Below are 8965 nucleotides of genomic sequence, written 5' to 3' on the forward strand. Positions count from 1 at the left end.
GAACCCAGGGCCTCAGGCATGCAAGGCAAGTGCTCTACCACTGGGCCACCTTCCCAGCCTCTCATTCTTTTTCTCTGAGGTAAGAATTTCTGGCTTGGGGACAGAGCACCTGCTGTGGGGTGAGTTACCTGTGGTCAGTAATCTTTTAGGAAATGTCAGGGAATAGGAAGTACACTATGTAGTCTGATAAGTCACTTCCCTTTTGTTAAACAGTAGTTGTTCATCTAACAGCACTGTGACCACTTGCTTAAATTTCTCCCATATATAAATAATATCTTCAGTCTTTCCCAGATTCATCTATGTATTGAAAGTCTTTTAGCATTTGAAGATAATAGAAGCCCTCTCTGAGATACTGAATAACTTTCTTTGACCCATTCTTGATGAGATAATTCATTAGGATAAGGGACTTTACACCCATGGTGCAAGTTCTTCTCAATGGTCACTGAGTCTCTAGCATAACATTTCTAATCTGTCAGGGTGAAATCGTGTTGAATGTCAAGCCACTGAGCATTAACGTCAGAGGACATTAGAAGTGGTCCGCCTGACTTTTGAGTAATTTTTTATAATGCTTTTCATTTGCCTCCTGAACGCCATAGATTTGAAGGTGAAATGGAAGATGACAATGGAATAGAAATAATTGATTTCTAAAACTCTTGGCAGGCAATTGGTCCCTGGTTCTGCTGCTCCCAAATACAAATGATTAATCTCCAAGTTAATAAAGCTTCTGTGTCCTGAGAGAAAGGGCTACTCAACTTGAGAGCTCTTCCTGATCAAATTCAAACCTTGCTTTCCTCCCAGCCTATTCTGCCTCATCAAACCAGGCCTGAGTGCTCATCTTTAGTTTTCCAAGACTCAAATATAGACGATGTTGGTGACAGTATTGCTACTGTTGGCAGTACTGGGGTTTGAATTCAGGACCTCAGATTGTCTCAACTTGTTCTCACTGCTGTCGCTTTACTACTTGAGTCACATTTCTAGTCTTGCTTTTTGCTATCATGTTGGAGATGGAGTCTCACAGCTACTTCTGCTTACTTTGACCTATAGCCAAAATCCTGTGGATCCCAGCCTCCTAAGCTAGGATTTCAAGTATGAGCCACTGGCATCCAGTTTCATTTTTTTTTTTTTTTTTTGGTTGGTCCTGGGGCTTTGAACTGTGGGCCTGGGCGCTGTCCTTCAGCTCTTCAGCTCAAGGCTAGTGCTCTACCACTTCGGCCACAGGGCCACTTCTGTTTTTTTATTTTTATTTTTTTATTTTTTGATGGTTTATTGGAGATTAGAGTCTCACAGACTTTCCTGCCTGGGCTGGCTTTGAACTATGATCCTCAGATCTCAGCCTCCTGAGTAGCTAGGATTACAGGTGTGAGCCACTGGTGCCCAGCAATCAGTTTAGATGATGATGATGATAATGATGATGATGATGATGATGATGATGATTTGTTAGTCATGGGGCCTGAATTCTGGGCCTGGGTACTGTCCCTCAGCTCTTCAACTCAAGGCTAGTGCTCTACCACTTGAGCCACAGAGCCACTTCCTGCTTTTTCTGCTTATGTGGTGCTTAGGAATCAAACCCAGGGCCTCATGCATGCAAGGCAAGTACTCTACTTCTAAGCCACCTTCCCAGCCCCAGTTTAGATTATTTTTGAGAGTAAATATGAGTGTATTTTGTGGTTATAATCTATAAACAATGTATTAAATTTGCCTAGTATTAAAGATGATCCTATTCAGCTCATTCTTAAAAATTTGTTTTTTTGTTATTATAAAGGTGATGTACAGAAGGGATACAGTTATATAACTCAGGTAAAGAATAGATTTCTTTTTGGACAATGTCACCTCTTCAGCCTTTCTTATTGGATATAAAACATTAAGGTTTCTTCCTTTCTTTGGTAAGTGCATGTGCCAACAAAATAAATATAGGCCAGAAAATTCCTAATAGTTGGAATTGTCAGTACTGAATAGACTAGCTTTAGTGTAAAGAATTGTCATGGGGTTCTCTATCAGCTCAGAAATCCTTTAACGCTGTGGCTTCAGTTTTTTGCTCTGAAAAAACATGACAATCAAGAAACTAGTCTTGGGATGTCTGAGGCCCTGGGTTCAATTTCTAGCACCACACAAAAAATTTTAGGCTTAAAAATTTGGGGGATGGGCTGGGAAATTGGCTCAGTGGTAGAGTGCTTGCCTCACATGCATGAGGCCCTGGGTTTGATTCCTCAGCACCACATAAGCAGAAAAAATCTGGAAGTGGCGCTGTGGCTCAAGTGGCAGGGCACTAGCCTTGAACTGAAGAGCTGAGAGACAGCACCCAGACCCAGAGTTCAGCCCTCACGACCGACAAAAAAAATAAAATAAAAAAATAAAAAAAATGGGGGAGTTGTTAGCTGGTCATTATAGCTCATGCTTCTAATTCCTAAAGAGACAGGAGGATTGCAAATTCAAGGCCAGTCGGAGCTACATAGTGAGACTCTTCAAAAACAAAACAAGCTAGAGCTGGTGGCTCATGCCTGCAATCCTAGCTGTTCAGAAGGCTTAGGTCTAGAGGATTGAGGTTTGAACACAGCCCAAACAGAAAAGTCAATGAGATTCCATCTCTAATTAGCCAGCAAAATGCTGGGTTCAAGGATAGAATGCTGAGTGCCAAGCAAGAGAGTAGAAAAGCCAAGCTTGAGCTCTGCTTGAATTTTAACAGTAAGCAGACCCTCAGTTCAATATACGTACATACACAAAAAGATGAAAAATAAGGAATTTTGGGGAGTATGCTAAGGGGAAGGCATGGCTATGAATATAACAGGTATTTTTTGTGTCTGTGAAACCTATAAAATTTATGGTGGTCTACTGTGCTCTTACCTCAAATGAGACTTAGAAGCATAACTTATAATGGATCAAAATGTATTAAAAATTATGTTTGAAAGTATGTTGGGGCTGGAGGTATGGCTCTAATAGATCATTTGCCTGGGATTTTCAAGGCTCTGAGTTTAAACTCCAGTATTACTAAAAAAAGTCTTGAGAGAAAATGAATAATGTAGCCAGGTGCCAGTGGCTCTTCCCTTAATCGTAGCTACTCAGGATGCTGAGATCAGTTCAAAGCCAGCAGGGCAGCCGGGTGCTGGTGGCTCACACCTGTAATCCTAGCTACTGAGGAGGCTGAGATCTGAGGATCTTGGTTGGGCAGGAAAGTCTGTGAGACTCTTATCTCCAATAAACCACTAGAAAACCAGAAGTGGGGTTGTGAATCAAGCAGTAGATCACTTGCCTTGAGCTGAAGAGCTGAGGGATAGTGCACAAGCCCAGAGTTTAAGCCCCATGACTGACCAAAAAAAAACAAAAAACAAAAAACTCCAGAAAAAGCCAGCAGGGCAGGAAAGTCTGTGAGACTCTTATCTCACCACCAAAAAACCAGAAATGGAGCCATGGCTCAAGTGGTAGAGTACTAGCTCAGAGACACCAGCGCCCGGCTCACTTTTTTTTTTTTTTTGGGTCCGGTCATGGGGCTTGAACTCTGGGCCTGGGCGCTGTCCCTCAGCTCTTCAGCTCAAGGCTAGCACTCTACCACTTGAGCCACAGCACCACTTCCGGCTTTTTTCTTTTTGCTTATGTGGTGCTGAGGAATCAAACCCAGGGCCTCAGGCATGCAAGGCAAGCGCTCTACCACTGAGCCACCTTCCCAGGCCCTCTTTTTTATTTTTAAACTGAGGCTTGACCTCTGGGCCTCAGGCTCTCTTTCAGCATTTTCCTCTCCCTCAGCTTTTTTTCCCCATAATTTAGGTTCATATCATTTGAGACATGCTTCCACTTTTTGTTGATTAATTGGAGATCTTTCAGGTTTATCTGCCCAGGTTGCCTTTGAACTGTGATTCTCAGATCTTAGCCTGAGGGGTAGCTAGGATTGATAGGAACAAGCCACTGCCATCCTTGTTACACTCCATTTTTTATTGGTTGAAATGGAATTTTGCACACTTTTGCCTGGGCTGTCTTTGAACCTCAGTTCTCCCAATTTCAAACTCCTGAGTAACTAGGATTATAAGCATGAACCACTTGCTCTAGACTGAGAAAAGACCATTTAGCAAAGTTTTCCTGGAGCTTTTACCACATCTTTGTTACAGTTTTCTTGCTGGCTAAATCTAGAGGTTTTCTTATACTTATGTATTTCCAATAAGTCTTTTACACTTGAATTTCTCCCACCGTGTTAACATAAGTAAGGCCTCTTTTAGTTTGGTATTTGGACTGCTCCTTCATAGACCTTGGTCCTAAACTCACATCTTTCCTTCACTTCTGTTGAGATTCTTCATTGAGGTGGGAACCAGTATTGAAATCCGATTTCAGTTCCTTGAAATCACTTTGTCTTCCTCTGCTGGCATGTTTGTTTTTTGGCCAGTCCTGGGGCTTGAACTCAGGGCCTGGGCATTGTCCCTGAACTTCTTTTGCTCAAGGCTAGCACTCTACCACTTTCCACAGTGCTACTTCCGGCTTTTTCTGTTCGTATGGTACTGAGGAATCCAACCCACGGCTTCATGCATGTTAGGCAAGCACTCTACCACTAAATCACATTCCCAGGACTGGCTTCTTTTTAACTTCAGCTACTGTTAAAACTCAGCAGCTGTTTTTACCTTGCCTATAAGGATTCTCTAGTCCAGTAGATTTGTTGAGCACCCTGTACTTCTAGCATTTGGTATACTGTTTTGTCTACTACTTTTACTGGATGGTGACATGGTGGCAGCATATAGCTGTGGCTTGGATGGGAAGTTGTTAAATCTGCTGGGTGTTAGTGCAGTGTTTAGGAGCTCATTGTCGTAGAGGAAGAGAACTCCTTAGTCCCTCCCCACAGGGAATGTCTCATTCCACTTACTCTTGCCCATGTGCCTGCCATGAGACAATTCCTAGTAGATTACCCCTGCTTTCAAAGTTCATTTGATTATCTAATTTAAATTTGTATGTTCTCAAGGAGGAGAACACGTCTCCAATGTTTGTTTTATCATCCAGAAACACAATCACGTTCATCTTTTTTCCCCCTGCTCTGGGGACAATGTGCATTTGGTACAGATTGCTTCCCTTTGCCTCTTGTACACCTTATATTTTTCTCCTCTAAGTTTGATTTGTTTGGATAGTAGAGGTTTAAGAGATTAAGATTTTGACTATTATGTATGCATGTACCTAGGGAAAATTAAGAAGGTAAAAATAGTGTTCTTTGAAAAGGTCCATTATTATACTCTTTTTTTCCTGAATAACTGAAGTAACAAAAGAAAAAAAAGGCTATGGTTAAACTTAGGAGTCAGTGCCTTCCTGCTCACAAGATTATTAAGATGTGTCAAGGAATACTTATTAAAAATAAAGCTATCCCATTATTCTTCTCTCTTTCTATGCAAAATTTCCCTTCTTCAGTGGGTGAGATTTTGGGAAAAATTTAAACAGTGGATTTATTTTTCCTGTGATAGGCGATTAAGCTCAGGGTATTATGCTTGCCAATTAAGTATATACTTTACCACTTGAAAATTTCTTGTTTTCTTCACTTAACACTCTTTTCATTAAATCGTCACTTTTAATTTCCTGAATTAAATGGCTATATAGTAGTATTGCATAGTACCATTCATTATGTTCAACAGATTTGCCATGTATTGCTCTAGGTACCAGGATAACATCATCAAAAGTCATTACATTCTTAGATTTTTTTTACCTTGTTTTTTTTTTTTTTGACATTTAACATTTTTTTGAGATAAAGGGTGTTATCTGTAGCCCAGGCTGGCTTCAAATCCTCCGGGCTTAAGTGATCTTTCTGCCTCCCCAATAGCTGGTGGAATAGAGGACTGTACCACTGCACCTGCTTGGTAGAGTTTACTTTGTAAAGGCAGGGCTGGGAATGGTGGTGAGAAGTGGAACTGTATAGTATAGAATTCTGTTAGAGCATTTGAGCCTTTGCTAGCTGTCTGTGCAGTGTACGTGAATATTGGAGACAATTACTTCAGTTACTGTAGTCAGTATGATTAGTATTAATGACCTTGCAGATAAAAATGGAAACACTTGGGCTGGGAAGGTGGCTCAGTGGTAGAGTGCTTGCCTTGCATGCATGAAACCCTGGGTTCGATTCCTCAGCACCACATAAGCAGAAAAAGCCAGAAGTGGTGCTGTGGCTCCAGTGGTAGAATGCTAACCTTGAGCTGAAGAGTTGAGGAACCGTGCCCAGGCCAGAGTTCAGGCCTCACAACTGACCAAAAAAAAAGAAAAAAAAGGAAACACTTTCATAAAATAAAAAACCCCAATAAACTGTAAATGTGTAGTATTTAGAGAGAGAAACTGGTGAGCTTGAAAACTAAGGCTTTGATAACAAAGTTTGAACATTCCTAAATCTAATTTAGGTGATAAATAATAGATAGTGATTTTATTTTGCTTGACTGATTATTGAGATTATACCTCTAAGAAAACCTACCTTAAAAATATTAGAGGAAGATGATAAGAAATGTACTCATTATCTTGCCCATGTAATTGTAACTCCTCTTTATAGTATTTTCACAATAAAAAAAAATTAGAGGAAGAAAAGTTCTCTCTGAAATGGTAGTCTTATATTGATATAATTTCTTTTCTATTGGTATTGGATAAAATAAAGTTAAAATAAACAGTAAAAAAAAACTGTTAAGAGTCTAGATCCTGTATCCCCAAGATCTAAAGTTTGAGGCTATCCAGGGCCACATGGAAGACTATGTCTCAAAAAGAATGAAAAAGAAATGAGAAGTTAGAGGCATGGGTCAAGTGGGACAGTGCTTGCCTGGATGAGGCCCTGGGTTCAATCCCTCATGTATCTCTATCTCCTTACCTAGGCAGGCACTAAGTGTGTATATGCAGATATGCTTTTCTTTTGGTGGTGGTGGTGGAGGGAAGGGGTGGTGGTGGCGGCTTGAACTCAGGGCCTGGACACTGTCCTTGAGCTTCTTTGTTGAAGGCTAAGGTTCACCACTTGAGCCACAGCTCCACTTTTGGCTTTTTGGTGGATTATTGGAGATAAGAGTCTCACAGACTTTCCTGCCCTGGCTGTACCTGCACTGTGATCTTCAGATCTCAAGCCTCCTGGGTAGCTAGAATTATAGGTGTGAGCTACCAGAGCCCAGCCCTTTCTGTATTAACACCTATTTACTCATCTTTCCCCTTGTCCATCGTGTATGAGCCTGAGTGGGTTGTATTCCTAAACTATTTATGAAACTAATTCACAAAATTTGTGAAGTATAGTGGGGTGCTGATGGCCCACACCTCTAATGCCAGCCACTTAGGAGGTTGAAATCTGAGGATTGTGGTTCAAAGCCAGCCCAAGAAGGAAAGTCCGTGAGACTCTTATCTCCAATTAACCACCCAAAAGCTGAAAGTGGAGCTGTGGCTCAAGTGGTAGAGCGCTCACCTTGAGCTGAAGGCTCAGGGACAGAGCCTGGGCCCAGAGTTCAAGCCCCATGACTGACCCCCCAAAAAAAAACAACTGTGAAGTATATTTTGGTAATAGAACAGAATCTAGTGTGCATCTGTAATACCATGTTGGAAAACAGGTATTCATTTTGTGTAAATCCCTCATTGAATTTCTATTTCAACAAATAGTACAATTACATTTTCCTTATACAAAATGAGAAAACAGAATATAGAGCTAACTAGTGACTGAGCTTGGATTTGAGCTCAGGTTTTCATTTAGATACCTTATATTCTTTTCACTGTTAGGCGCTGCCTTTCAAGCTAAAATGTGCTTATATGGATGAAGGAAACAGTACTATTTATCCTGGAGATCAGAAGACTTGGGTTCTCTTGAACTGAAACATTTGAAGGGTTTTCATATGGGAAAAGGAGTGAGTTTATTTTGTGTTGCTTTGGGAGGTAGTCTGGTAAGTCATAGTTAAAATTACATTGAGCTCCCTATCCAGGAATTGGAGAGCTGTCCTTCAGTAGTAAAGGCTGTGGAGTTGGTAGCGTGGATGGCAGATGAAACTTGATCCTGCCCTGTTTAACCAGAATCTTCTCATCTCTTTGGCTTTTCTTTCTTTACTCTTTCCCCTTACGTTCTTTCTGGTCTTAGCTTTATGCCTTCTTTCCCTTAAGCATTGAGAGACATTTTTTTTTACTACATTAAATTGTTTCTTGATTATTTAATATAATTAGTCATTTTCTCATACTTGGAATGTCCTAATTTATTCCATTAAAATAATGTCACTGAAAGGTATGAATGTAGAATTTAGAATTTTTTTCCAACATTAACCTCCTATGGGAATTTTTTCCCCAAAAATGAGATAAAAATTGGAGTGTAGCTTAGTAGAGGAGCACATGGTTAGCATATGCAAAATCCTAGGTTGGAGCAGTACCCCAAATACCAAACTAAAAGAGACCTTACTTATGTTAACACAGTGGGAGAAATTAAAGTGTAAAAGACTTATTGGAAATACATAAGTATAAGAAAACCTCTAGATTTAGCCAGCAAGAAAACTATAACAAAGATGTGGTAAAAGGTCCAGGAAAACATTGCTAAATGGTCTGTACTCAGTCTAGTGCAAGCGGCTCATGCTTATAATCCTAGTTACTCAGGAGTTTGAAATTGGGAGAACTGAGGTTCAAAGACAGCCCAGGCAAAAGTGTGCAAAATTCCATTTCAACCAATAAAAAATGGAGTGTAACCAGGATGGCAGTGGCTTGTTCCTATCAATCCTAGCTACCCCTCAGGCTAAGATCTGAGAATCACAGTTCAAAGGCAACCTGGGCAGATAAACCTGAAAACTCTCCAATTAATCAACAAAAAGTGGAAGCGTGTCTCAAATGATAAGAGCCTAAAAGGCTGCGGGAGAGGAAAATGCTGAAAGAGAGCCTGAGGCCCAGAGGTCAAGCCTCAGTTGAAAAATAAAAAAGAGGGCCTGGGAAGATGGCTCAGTGGTAAAGTGCTTGCCTTGCATGCCTGAGGCCCTGGGTTTGATTCCTCAGCACCACATAAGCAAAAAGAAAAAAGCTGGAAGTGGTG

This window comes from Dipodomys ordii, unplaced genomic scaffold, assembly GCF_000151885.1.
Source record: "Dipodomys ordii isolate 6190 unplaced genomic scaffold, Dord_2.0 Scaffold23, whole genome shotgun sequence".
NCBI classification, from domain to species: Eukaryota; Metazoa; Chordata; class Mammalia; order Rodentia; family Heteromyidae; genus Dipodomys; species Dipodomys ordii.